Raw genomic sequence first — 14,266 nt, 5'->3', positions numbered from 1 at the left:
GTGACTGTGTTGTCAGAGGCTCTCTAGTGGTAACGATTTGTTCTATATTATGCTTTTGCTATGTAGGATCAGTTTAGTTATTGGTCATATTTTTAAAAATTAAAAATACCATTTGAAAAGCATACTTAACAACTGTAAGCCCCTAAATATTTTAAACTGTTAAACTTTCTCCATATTCAGTAGTGAAGGGGCAGAAGATCCTAATCTCTGCATACAGAATACTAACGTGCCGAATATTAATATCAGTGGAACCTGATTGATCTTAATACTCTGAAATAGCAAACATTTTATCCTGATTGGGGGAAAGGAGAGTGACATAATGAAAAGTCTTAAGCAGAGAACAATGGATAAGAAATATGTATTTTTTGGTACATATGGTAACATGGTTTGAGTGAACAGGAAGAGGCTATATGTGTTCTAAGAAACAAGTGTTAGTAATATGGGTTATATTCAGTCAGACTTAATTCATTTACTGATACATTGTTATTTATGCTTAAATCAACTAAAATATCACTTGCTACAATATTAATTTTGCAAAGCATATTTCTTCATACTACAAATATTATTCTTATACTGATGAATTCTATTTAGATAAAACTATCTGTGGGGGAAAATGGTTTGTTTTAGCATGTGAAACCCTTTTCAGCTGCTTGTGTTTTTTGCTGATTCCCTAATTTGTCTAAATTCTAAATGGTTCTCTAATTGTGATTACTGGTAACGATGGGGAGTCAAATTTTCAGCTACAAAGTATGTATTACCTATAGTTATTCGGGTTCTTGCTATACTTTACTCCAAGGTCAGGAAGTCTAAGGATAATCCTACTTGCAAACCTCCAGCAGTCCTCTCTTTTATGCCAAATAATGGTTTAAAAAAACAAAACAACTCCCGAAACCATCCGTTTTGGCGTTAACATTCATTTTAAGAAAAAGAATCTTAAAAACATTGTCTTAACTATTTATTAACTCTTTTTATTTTCATTAGATTTAGACTATATAAGTGATTCTTTTCAGGAGAAAAAAACTGTGAATGTTGCCTCTCTCCGTAAAGCTAGCATAAATGGATATATAATCTCTTGGGGATGTCATTAGCTTTTCTACTAATTAGCTTTTCTATGTCAGTAGCTTTTCTACTGTAAACTTTAATATTTAAAGCATTAATGTTTAAGAGTTAACAGACCTTTTTATAAATTATTTGACTTGTAAAAGTAATTTGACATTCAGGTCAGAATGATACCAAGGTGTGTAGTGTGCTGTAGAATGTTCATTTTTAAAACCTTCACATTGTTTCAGTGCCTGTTGTATTCAGGGAGCTGTGCTTGGAAAATACTGAGGTGTTCTGTTTATCTTCACCAATCTCAGCCCTTTGTATTTCAATGCATCTTGCATATTAATCTACCAGAAGAATCTCCTAAAATCATTTTTGATATTAAGCCCAAATGTAACCCTATTTTTCAATAAGATTAAGTTCAGACTCCTCAGCCTGTCCATCAAGCCTGCCATCATTTGGTGCCACCCTGTTGGTTCAGTGTTGATCTCCTTTAAGGGAGACTGGTGTTTCCTCAGTGCTCTCCCAAAGTAGCATGCTTTTTTCAACCGTCATCATGCTGTCCCTCTTCCTCCAAGACTGCTAGAATGCTTTTTTCTGCCTTTCCAGTTGAAGCCTGTCAGTTCCAGCTCGAGTCTTCTTCCTTCATGAGAATCTTCCCCTCCAGCTCACTCTTGTCTCTTCCTTCCCGCCATTTTGTGGAACGTAGTCTGTATCACAAGATGAATGCTTTTTATATGCTGCTTTTGTTGTTCTCTACATGCTTGTGTGCAGGTGTTTTTCTTGAACGTCCATGGTGAGAGTGACCCTAGGAGGACTCAGTTTCATGTACCCAAAGTTTGTGACTTCTACAGGCTTCAGTTGCCCGGGTTTAGAGTTTAAACAATTAGACATCTTAGGCAATACATATCGTTAAGGATTGACAGTCACTTAATTTTCTTGGCTTAGGCCAGAAGTGCCAAGAGATAACCAATATGGAATGTCATTTTTCCTATTGATAGCACATATTAAAAAATAGGGTGCAAGTGAAAATAAACTCAGCTCATGGATCCTCTTAGGACCCAAGTATCCACTAAGCAATCAAGCCTTAGAATTCTGTCTTAATGTTGATAAAGATGTTAAATCAGTCGTGATGCTATGACTTAGTCAATCAATGAATCAGTGATTTTCAGCCCTGTGTGCACATTATAATTACCTGGGAAGGTTTTTAACAAATACTGATGCCTGGGCTCCAGCCCCCCAGAGATTCTGATATAATTAGATTGGGATGACCATTTCTGAGCATGGTTTATATAGGCCTTTCTATGATAGATAATGGCATAACTTTTTTGGCTTGCAGACACTATCCAAAATAACCATGTTTCCAGAATTTCAGTGCTGTTACTGTCTACTGTGGGGTCCGTAATGAGTTACCTTGAAACCCTCAGCCTGAACCAAGTGCTGATGTTCCTATAGCACTTTTAGCGCTAGTGCTTTTCACAGAATGTGGAACTCTGTTCAGGTTTCTGTGTCTGGATGCTTCACTCCTTGAGGAAAAGGCCCAGGTCTCAGTAATCTTTGTATCCCTAGTGCTTAGTTCAGTGTCTTATTCATATTGCAGAATAAATGATTATTAAATAAGTGGCATGGGGGTAAGACTAACCTAATGTAGATTATAGTATTCTATGTTTGTAGTGCATTATTCTGTGTTTGAAAGCGTGGTACCTTTTCATATAAAATTTATTTTCTATCTTTTAAAGAATTGCTGTTTGACCGAACTGCTAATATGAAACACATACGTTACACATTGTTTGGATTTGTTACTGAAAAATTCTCTTGGAAATAACTATTAACCACATCATTAAGGTTTTTCTGAAATGCCAATTAAAATGTGTGTGATGAATGTTCTTCATAACTACCATAAGTACTGTTAATAATTTGTTTTAAAATTACTTTTCTTTAGATGGAAAATAATTTTATCGATTTCTTTCACTGCATTTATTTATTTAAAAAAACCTTTGGGAGCTTCCCTGGTGGCGCAGTGGTTGAGAATCCGCCTGCCAATGCAGGGGACACGGGTTCGTGCCCGGGTCCGGGAAGATCCCACGTGCTGCGGAGCGGCTGGGCCCGTGAGCCATGGCCGCTGAGCCTGCGTGTCCGGAGCCTGTGCTCCGCAACGGGAGAGGCCACAACAGTGAGAGGCCCGCGTACCACAAAAAAACCAAAAAACACCTTTGGACTTCCCTGGCGGTCCAGTGGTTAAGACTCCACACTTCTACTGTATGGGGCACGGGTTTGATCCCTGGTTGGGGAAGTAAGATCCCACATGCCTCGAGGCACAGCCAAAAATGAAAAAAATAATAATAATAAAATAAAAATTAAAAAAACCTTCTGAAACGTTCTTAGATAATAGTTAATATGTTTTTTAGTCACATGCCCATTTTTAGTTTTACTCATTTTTGAAAATTACTAGTCCAGAAAAATGTTCAGTTGAACCAAAAACTTGATGTCGGTGGAGCAAGTGGACTCTCTGTGACCGGTGTACTGTGTCTGAACCAGCATAAGCACAAGAGAGATGGTCAGCAAGTTGTAACACTACACCCTTCTTGGAAACTTAATTTTTTAAGAGATAAAGGAAGACATCTATCAGTTTTGTGTTGAGTTCAGTTTTCCTCCACTTTTTACAGTTAGACACATGAAAAGACCATCACAAGGGACAGACAAGTAGCCAGTCAGACAGATACATGCTTTAAATTCACAGGCTATTTCATTATTTTACAACCCATCTCATGCTTTAGTAAAGGTAATTAATTTGCTTTATAATTGCATCCTAAATAGAAGATGGAATAAAGGGAAGGTCAGCACATCGGAAATGGAGGATGATGTGTGGGTCACATACATAGTGAGCGTAACATCTGTATTAAACGGAGGAGAGAAGTTTATAAAGGGCATTGGCAATAAGCTCTTTGTTGCAGCTGTTTTCCAAATAATGTAAATACTTTTTCCTGTGATTATGTGTAGCCTTGGAATGGCACATTTTTTTTTTTTTTTGGAATGGCACCTTTTAACTAACCCATATGTGTTTGATTTTCAATGGTTTTTTATATTCAAATGTATACATGATGCTCACTTTTAGGATCAGCAGTGTTGACCATTTATGCTGCATAGCTGTACCGTAGCCTTACTAGTTGTGTGTGGTTGGTTGACCCTCTGGGTATACAAATGTTAGTCTGAGTGGCGTCTTACTCATTTGTTCATGCGTGAATGATTGTGCATGTGTTGTGTGTCATAGTGTGTCGTCACATAAAAGGGAGGGAGCAAATAACCATTACACTAAGATAATATTGGACCAGATGACTTACTTGCTCTCAACAGTTTCTTGTACCCCTTAACCTGTCTTCAGAAGTTGCATAGAGTTACAGTAGTGTGTAAATTAAATATTGTGAAGTTTTGGATCACCTGTTTTAAAAGGTGGGGATGTACGGCGTTGATGTAAATTCCTAACTCTTAAAATGAGAGCTTTTGTTCTTTTGGGTGTCACATGCTGGTATGGTAGGAAGGATTGATTGCTTTTATCTGTCTAGTGGTAAGATTATCTTCAGGCTTTAACTCTGGACCTGGTTTTACCCCTCGTTGTCCGTCTCAGTGTCTTTGTCTACCTAATTTGTTTTCTTTTATCATGGAAACCTGAGCTGTAAAACCGAGGGATAACATTCTGGAGCTCTTTGTCACAGAATGTGAAGTGTCTTGCCTTTTCTATGAAACTGCACACGGCAAAGGAGTCATACTTGCCATTTACTGGAAGTTACTCTGCTAGTCACAACATTAAGCCAGAGGGGCCTAAGCTCTCTCATTTTGTGGCATCCTTGGGGTCTTATTACGTTTTGAGCAGCACCCCTAAGCCACCGTTCTGTTCATTAAATAGTTCGGTCCAAACAATAAATATTTCTGTCCTAACAACCTTTAGTTGCTGTTTGGGAAAAATATTGCAAAGAAATTGAAAATAATTTATGTCCTTCATAAATAGCCACAGTTCTTTGCTTACGGTATGGGAATGCCTGTTGAGCACTGAACAGCTTTTCAGACCTTGGCACCAGATTGAAAAGCACCGCCCTCATTGCCTGTTCCACGTTGATTTTGGAGCAGTGCTTGTTTTCTTTTTAATCGCAGCAACCACTGAAAACCCAGCTTCACTAAGATCTGATGTCTGATGTCATAAAGGAATGTACTGCAATCAAATGTTAAAACTCTGAACTACCCCAAGCTAATAGTTTGGGCAGTGTCCAGCATGTGTTGAATATCTCCGTGTTTCTTTCCATTTAAAGTATCCCTCTTCTCTCCTGAGAGTTTGCTGAAGTGTCCCAGAGCATCTCAGCATACAGTTTAGACTGGCATTAGACATGCTTTATTTCATTTAATTCTGTGGGTTGTACTTTTATCCGCATTTTGCAGATGTGGAAACTGAGGCTTGGAGAGATTAAGTAACTTCTCCAATGACATAGTCTTACCATTTGCTTTTTTGCTGTAATTATTATTTATACTTTTGTTAGGGTGGTGGTTATTATTTGGGGGGGTTGAGGAATGAAGAGCAAAAAGAAAGGAATGCCAGCAGACTTTAAAGTTGAGTGCAACGGTAAGCATTTTCTAATGAGGGAAGTGTTGAACTTGCTGTGTTTTGGGGTTTTTTTTTTTTTTTTTTTTTTTGCGGTACGCGGGCCTCTCACTGCTGTGGCCTCTCCCATTGCGGAGCACAGGCTCCAGACGCGCAGGCCCAGCGGCCACGGCTCATGGGCCCAACCGCTCCGCGGCATGTGGGATCCTCCCGGACCGGGGCACGAACCCGTGTCCCCTGCATCGGCAGGCGGACTCTCAACCACTGTGCCACCAGGGAAGCCCACTTGCTGTGTTTTTACCTACAAACTGTTAATATCTAAGAGGGAAACATGGTTTGATTTAGCATTAGGTAGTTAGAAACTTTATGTGTTAACTTTGCCGGGCCAAGTTAAATGTCAGGTTCTAGAATTTGGGATGAGGAGTGTAGTAGGTGGTGATGACAAGCAGTGTGCATAGTTTTCTGTTTGTTTTTTTAATTTCCAAATGCTACTAGTCAGCACGATTGCCCTTTAGAGAAGGTGCAGTATCTTATCTCTTTTTAAGAAAAAATTTCAAGTTCAGGAAAGAAGTGCCTTTTTTATAGTTGACTTTTTCTGTGCAGAAAAATGAAATTTAGACTTATTATATATCACTTTATGTTAGGGTTGCAAAAATTCATTTTCTTTTTAAAATAATTTTTGGAATGTTCATATTTAATAGAAAAGAAAATAAATAGCAACTTAAGTATCAACACTTAAAAAAAAAATCAACCTTACTCCTCTATCCTTGACAGCAGGATAGGGCCAGTAGAAGTTCCTAAGTGCCTTCATGTCTTTACCACTTAAGTGTGCTATGAGGAAATAAAAGGTGAAGGCAAAAAGTTTCTCACTGAACAGTAAAGCCTTGTTGTGTGACTTCTTTTTATATGATTTCAGGTCTCTCAGATGTTCTAAAATGTCCTTAAAATATAACTAGGCCAGGAATGTAACAGGATACTTGCTTCTGAGCATGATGGTGTAACAGGATCTGTATTTGCCCTCCCACCTTAAATAACAACAACAAAAAAAACAAACAAAAAAATGTGAAACAATTTTCAGCCCTTGAACAATAGGCAGCACAAGACACGGTTCCCTAAGAGAAGGGAAACAAATGAGGGGAGCCTTGCAATCTCTGCCTTGAGAGCTTCCAGGCTACAGCAGCAGCAGGATGAACCCAGACAAAGCCTGGCAGTCTCCCTGAGTTGAGGAGATAGAGTTGGGACTTTGGTGAAACGCGAGCATCTACAATTCTCAGGACTAAGTACCAGAAAAGGTATAACTGCACAGAGCTCCTGAGATGTATAGTGGATTCCACTTGATACATCAGCTGAGTTCTGATTGGTGCCAGTGTATGAGGAAGCTATCAAGGCAGGAAAGAACCACCAAAGAGGAGCAGGCAGAAAAAGTCCTGGAGCTCAGGGCTGGGAATAGTTCATGCTCCAAACAGCCAGAATGGAGAAAACTGGTAATACTCAGGGGGTTGGGCTGAACACTCAGAGAAGGGTATATTACTTCAGTAGTGGAGCCAAGTAGCTCTAGACCACATGCTGCTCTGGTCCTGCCTGACAGAGCTTCAAAGCAAGACCCAAAGGGGTCAGACTGTTTCCAAATAATTTCCAAATAACTCAGCTGTATCCCAGAATAAAGATTAAGACTGTTTATAGGAATACAAAATGTATATACATATATCCAGCATTCAACCCTGTCAATTTCACAATGTCTGGCATTCAGTTAAAAATTACCAGACATGAAAAGAAGCAGGAAAATATACCCTGTAATGAGGAGAAAAGTAATCCGTAGAAACAGATGCTTAAGTTAATAAGAACATTGAAACAGCTATTATAAATATAGTCCATATGTTCAGGAACACAGGAAAGAATGAGCATGTTAAGGAGAGACGTGAAAAATGTAAAGGCCCAAATCAAACTTCCAGAATTGAAAACAGTATCTGAAATGAAAAAAATACACTGATAGGGATTAATAGATTAGACTCTGCAGGATAAATGAGTGGCGAATTTGAAGACAAAATAATAGAAACAACCCAAAATGAAGCACAGAAAAGCAGACTAAAGTAGATAAACAGAGCATCAGAGGGCTGTGGGACAACTTCAAGTGGCCCCATATGTATGTGCAGTTGGAATCCTAGAAGGAAGGGGGTGGAGCAGGAAAATATTTGAAGAAATAATGGCTGACAGGTTTCCAAAATCGATGAAAACTATAAATCCACGGATTCAAGAAGCTAAATGAACCCTAAGCAGAAGAAGCATGAACAGAAAGAACTACACCCAAATATGTGATCAAATTGCTTAAAACCGGTGACGTACAGAAAAATCCTAAAAACAGCCCAGGAAAGAAAAAAAAAAAAAAGATATACATGTAGAAGAAGGAAGATACAAATGATAGACTTCTTCAGAAACAGTCCAAGCCAGATGAGAAAGAGCTAGATCTTTAATGTACTGAAATGGAAAAAAAAAAAAAACAAACAACCCTGAAACTGTCCACCTAGAATTCTGTACCCAGTCACAAAGATGATGTAAAGACTTTCAGATGTTCAGAAGCTAAAAAAAATGAGCCAATGATATGAGTAGCAATTTAAATAGTATTGCTTTTCTTTGCATCTAGCGCCAATACATTCAGAAATTTTGAGGTTGTAAGTCTGAATCAGTGACATTTTGTTACTTAGTTATGTTTTAACTCTAAGCGTGAAAGAGGCAGAAAGAGTGGACTGGATTAGTGCAGTTGGGGTTAGTCTTGTAAGCAGAGTGCCAAAAGGAGGTATTTCTTTAAAAATTGCGTATCATGTTTCTACTGGTGACAGTTTAAATTTGCTTTAGTTTTTTAATGGTTGTTAATAAGAATTTGTGTTTATCTTTTTCCACTAACATAGATTTTGCAAGTGAAAGCCATTGTTATTCCTCTGTAATGTTACACAGTATAAGCAATGCATTCACATTGGAGCGCATTTCATAGCTAATGAACTAATCAAATTACTGTGAGTACATTTGGCATTTGGAGAGATGCATTAACTCTTCGTGGTCAACTGGACACCTATTTAATTACTCCCTCAGTTCAGGCTGAAAGAATTTATGCACTCTTTACACTCCTGGATGATTTTAAGATAACTTAGTCAGTTAAAAGAAAAAATTAAAAAAATACTTCTTATTAAATTACTGGCTAAAAAATATTGAATGTTATTAAAATACTCTCTTCTTCCCTTTTATTATAGTCTTCTTACATAACTTTATAAAGTGTGTTTGCTTATATAAACTGGGTCTTCGCAATAAATATTTATTATGGGTTATGTTTCATTCTGTTCACTGGTCGACCATAGGATTGCTGTCGTCTGTTGAATACCTTACTGAAAGGTAGATAAACAGCCTTTTAATATCCTGTGGACCATGTTCGAAGTATAGGCAGGATGAATCTTATTGTTTATTTTTTATTTTATTTTTTAAATTAAAAAGAACATTTATTCATTTATTTGGCTGTGCCGGGTCTTAGTTGCGGCACACGGGCTCTTCGTTGCGGCACGCGGATCTTTCATTTGCGGCATGCATGTGGGATCTAGTTCCCTGACCAGGGATTGAACCCAGGACCCCTGCATTGGGAGCACGGAGTCTTAACCACTGGACCATCAGGGAAGTCCTGAATCTTATTATTAAATAAATTCCTAGCTGGTTGTACATTAGTGCTGGTTAGTGGTCTGTCTTGGTCAACGTTGGGGATGTGACTTTGGCCTATCTTGTTTCACAATTTGATTATTTTCTTGGAGAATGGGGTAGAAAGGTCGTTATCAGATTTGTAGATGTTGCAAAGCTGTGTGGGACGGATACAGAGCTGGGTAGAATAATTATTTATTTTGGATGGCACAGTTGAGATCCAGGTTTTTTTCAAACTGAGGAAATGGGTTAGAACCTACAGAATGAAAATGCCCTCCCCCTTGTTTGAGTTTTGTGTCCATTCCTGAACCAACTACTGTGGCTACAGGGATATCAGGTGCTACTTGGGTTGGGCAGATGATTGGCAAAAGAAGTAGAAATTTCTATGATTGTTTGAGTTCCCATAAGACCCCACCTGTACCATGGCTACATAGTAAGGGAGGGTGGGCACAGGTACTGGGTCGATGGTCACCTTGACCACTGCATTCCTTCAAGTCTGCTCTCCTTCAGTCTTCCTTATCTCAGGGGATTGCTCTCCATCCACCTAGCTGCTTAAACCAGAACTTAAGAATCACCCTCTACACTTCCTTCTCTCTCATTTCACACATTCACTCCATTACCAAGTACAGTCAACTCAACCTCCTAATTTCATTGAGAATCCACGCAGTTCGCCGTTTCAGCTGGTTCTACACCAGTCAAGCCACCGCAGTCTCTTTCATGGACCATTATAATAGCCTCCTTAAAGGGTCTCCCTGCTTCCACTCCCCCTACCCACTCTCCAGTGTTCTTAAATACACAGTTTAGATCTTATTATTCCCCTGCTTAATACCCTTCAGTGGTTGGTCACTGAACTTAAATTCCAAACTCTTTAAAATGACCTGCAATAAAATCGAGTCCGTCTCCCTCTTCAGTCTTACACTGCACTGCCTGTTGGGTTCTGTGTTCCAGCCACGTTGGCCCTTTTGTAGTTCGGAATGTTTCTTCCTGGCCTCAGGGCCTCCCCAAACGCTGTTTCTTCTGCTCAGCATTTTATTTCAAAGATGAACGCGTTCGCCCACGCGGAGAAGTGCGTAAACGGTAAATGTTCGACCTGATGACTTAGTACAGAGTGAGCACATTCATGTTTACCACTACCAGGTCGAGAGTGGAACGTTAGTGCTGGCTCTCCAGAAGATTCTCTCATGTTCCTTTCCAATTATTATCTCCATCCTGATCTGCAAAAGATAATCACTGTCCTGACTTCTTACCCCATAGATTAGCTTTATCTGGTTTTCAACTTAACATAAATGGAATCATTCAATATGTATTCTGTTGTGCCCAGCTTCTTTCATTCGGTGTTAAATATAGGAGATCATGCATGTTGTGGCGTATAGCAGTAGTTTACTCATTTTCATTTCTATGTAGTATTCCATTGTATGAATATTCCACTATTCTGTTGACATTTGCTTTATTTCCAATTTTTCCTGTTATAAATGACACTAGTATGAATATCCTTTTACATGTCTTTTGGTGCACATACATACGTATTTCTGTTGGATATTTTCTTAGGAATGGAATTTTGGTCTTAGGGTATATGGATGTTGTCTGGAACACTTTTACCTGCACTCTTAATTTGGCTAACTTCCTGTTTATTCTTCAGGTTTCAACTTAAAGGTCACTTCTGCAGGCAGGCAGGCCTATTCTAACCACCACCTTCCCCCACAAACAATTTTAGATTAGGTCCTCCTCTTGCAGTCTGTTGGAACTCCATCACTTTACTTAGTATAATTTATAATTTTGCAGGTGTGTGATTATATAATGCCTGTCTTCCCAGTGGAAGGTATCGGGGCACTGACTTTTTTTTATTCCTAGAACTTTGCCAGGAGCCTAGTATATGGTAGGCATTCAGTAAATACTTGTTGCACAAATGAGTGAAAGGTTATTTTTATTTTGAAATGTTGCCAAGGTTGGGATGTGCAGTTTATATAGAACACTCATTTGGATGGCTGAGTATCTTTCAGCTGGAATTTTAGTTATTTACTAATACAAAGAAAACCTTTTTCCTTTAAAATAATTTTCTCTTTATGTGTGATGAAATGGAAAGAGTCTTTACCACCAGCTGGTTATATAATCTTGGACGAATCACCTAACCTCTAGTCTTTTTCTTCTGAAAATGAGTAGCTTGGACTGCACGATCTCAAGGATCCTCTGACTAGCGGCTCTCTGCTTCTACACCAGAGTGGTACCTGCATGCAAATAAGCCGGCCACAAACTGCCGTGCATGCAACCGCAGGCAAATTGTGTTTCTAGGAAGGTCGTGCTAATTTGTAATCCTGTTTTCATATTCTTACTGGCTTTCTTCAGCTTGGTCTTCTGTATCATCAGCTAAGGAAAGACAGTCTGTTCCCACCTGGAAGGTTTGAGCCACAGCAGAATGTTGACCTTGGATGGCAGGACCTTCAGGGGTAGCGTAATTATTTAGTTTTAAATATTGTTAATTCATCAGAAGTTAGAGAAATCTACATTTAAATTCAATCCTCAAAATACCATTTAGGTTTTTAGAGAAATGCCTTTTTATTTATCTGAATGTCTTAGTTAATAAGTTAATTTTATTTCTTTCCATGCAGATGGTAGAGTTAGCAAGGCAGGTGTGACCATCGTGTTGCAATTATCCTATGCTTAATAAGCCTGTATTTTAGAGGCACAACTCATGAAAATCAGGAAATAGGTATATGATTATGTTTTCATCTGAATTTCTGTGGCCTGATCTTATGTTTCTCATCTTAGTTGCCTTAACTTCTCATTTGAGAAGGGCGGGTGTAACACCAGCAATGCTGAGTAATGCCAGCTATGTCATATGACAGAGTGCTATAAAATAAGCCAATCCAGCAAAAAGAGGTGTTGAGTAATGTGATAGAGAACAATAGGTATGTTAAATTTTGATAGAGAACAACTGATATATTTATACTTTGAGTGTTTTCTGTAGTCTGTAAATAGACAATCTCTATACCTTCTATTTTCATTACTTTCCTGTAGTTTAAATAGGAGACGTAGATTAGGCCTGCCTTCAGTCATGAATCTGTTCAGTTAAAAAACTCTGAAACAGGTACAGAGCTAAAATAATGAATAAGTTATCTGTATTAAGTTGTGGGATATCACTAGTTCGTGGCTTTACGTCGTTTTAAAGACTTCTTAACTACTTCTGTGATGACAGGTAAAGGTAAGCTTATGATTTTCCAGCTACAAGTTTGACAGAGGAGGATATGAAAGCTAATTTATGTAGGAGGAATGTAAGGAAAACACTTGTGACAGAGTATTAGCACTATTTATCCTTCCTGGGCTCTCCATTCTATAATTGCCGGGTCTGCTTCTTTCCCAACGTGTTGTATATCTGTTATTTGATGACTATATGATAGCCTTGGGAAGAGCAGGCCATGGGGCCATTCTCAAGGCTGTAGAACTTCTTGCTCCCTTTCAGGTTTGTAAAAGTCCTAGCGCCCATTGAACTTGTGCCTACTTGGAGGAAAATACCTCTCGGATCACTTAGGATCCCAGTAGCCTGTCCTCTCCCACTGACTGGCCCGGTTATCTTGTCTTCTCTCCTCTCTGAATTTATCCAGGATACCAGAGAATGTTGTCAGGATAAATTTTATCTGGGGAAGTATCAAACAGACATCAAAGAAGAGAGAATAGTGTCATTGATTCCCGTGTATCTGCCAGCCAACCTCAGTGATTATCACAGACACTTTTTAAAAATTATTTATTTATTTATGGCTGTGTTGGGTCTTCGTTGCTGCCCGCGGGCATTCTCTAGTTGCGGTGAGCAGGGGCTACCCTTTGTTGCAGTGCGTGGGCTTCTCATTGCAGCGGCTTCTCTTGCTGAAGAGCACGGGCTCTACGTGCATGGGCTTCAGTAGCTGTGGCGTGCGGGCTCAGTAGTTGCGGCGCGCAGGCTCAGTAGTTGTGGCTCATGGGCGTAGTTGCTCCTCGGCATGTGGGATCTTCCCGGACCCGGGCTCGAACCCGGACCCGGGCTCGAACCCGGACCCGGGCTCGAACCCGTGCCCCCTGCAGTGGCAGGTGGATTCTTAACCACTGCGCCACCAGGGAAGTCCAATCACAGACGCTTGTGTTTATCTACATCCCTTATCTGCTATCTCCCTGCTCTGCCACCACTGTTTATTTTGAAGTAAACCCTGGACATCATTTAATTTCATCCATAAATATTTTTATGAGAATAAATGTTTATGGCACATATTTTATTTTGCTTTAAATTCTTTTCTATGACCTGATTCATATTCATATATTCACTAGGAGTAGATTCAGAGGGCCTTCAGATGATCAGTTCTAATGGCGTGAGGATATGTTAAAAATATAGCTATAATTATAAATTTACGCTTAAGATAGCTCTGTGTTCTCAGGAAATGCACATTTGCACTAGATTGATGACTAAGAGTTAAAGCATGAATGAAAGATAGTGTTGAATGTGACATGAGAAGAAAAGCTTTTCCAGTTAAAATAAGGAAAATAAGGAGGGGGTTAGTTACTGTTGATGCCTGAGGTGTCATAGCAGTAACTTCAGAAGCCAGGCTCTGTCTTACCTTCCGGGCTTAACAAATGAGCTGAAGACATGTGGCTCTCCTTACCTCAGCTGAACTGCGCAAGATCTTGATCGGCTCAGAATGACTCCTAAAACAATGGGCTTCTTGGCTACTCCTACCTACCCGCGGTTAGAAATCCGTCGCTTGTAAAAGGAAAGGTTTGTTTTTCCTAGCATTCCGTTTCTTTAATAACAACATGAAAAGGAGGGGAAAAAACCCACTTCCCTTTCAAAAAGCAGTCTGTTGCCCTCATGGAAAGTGCAGTAGATAACCTTGAAAGACAGCACTAACGGGAGAGTGAATAGCCTGAACTTCCGAACTTTCATTTCTGCTCATTGTTCCCTCTGAGCTCTCCACGCCCCCCGCCATTTTA

The 14,266-nt window shown here is 39.3% G+C and overlaps 1 protein-coding gene across 20 annotated transcripts in view; it reads left to right on the top strand.

Moving 5' to 3' along the window:
• Positions 1-14,266, top strand: part of SYNJ1 (synaptojanin 1) — an 88,353-nt gene that overhangs the window by 2,121 nt on the left and 71,966 nt on the right. The gene's annotated exons all lie outside the window — the stretch shown is intronic.

The sequence above is a fragment of the Kogia breviceps genome, chromosome 5, assembly GCF_026419965.1.
Source record: "Kogia breviceps isolate mKogBre1 chromosome 5, mKogBre1 haplotype 1, whole genome shotgun sequence".
NCBI classification, from domain to species: domain Eukaryota; kingdom Metazoa; phylum Chordata; class Mammalia; order Artiodactyla; family Physeteridae; genus Kogia; species Kogia breviceps.
The sequence above is the reverse complement of the archived record's forward strand: the minus strand, read 5'-3'. Positions and strand labels throughout refer to the sequence as shown.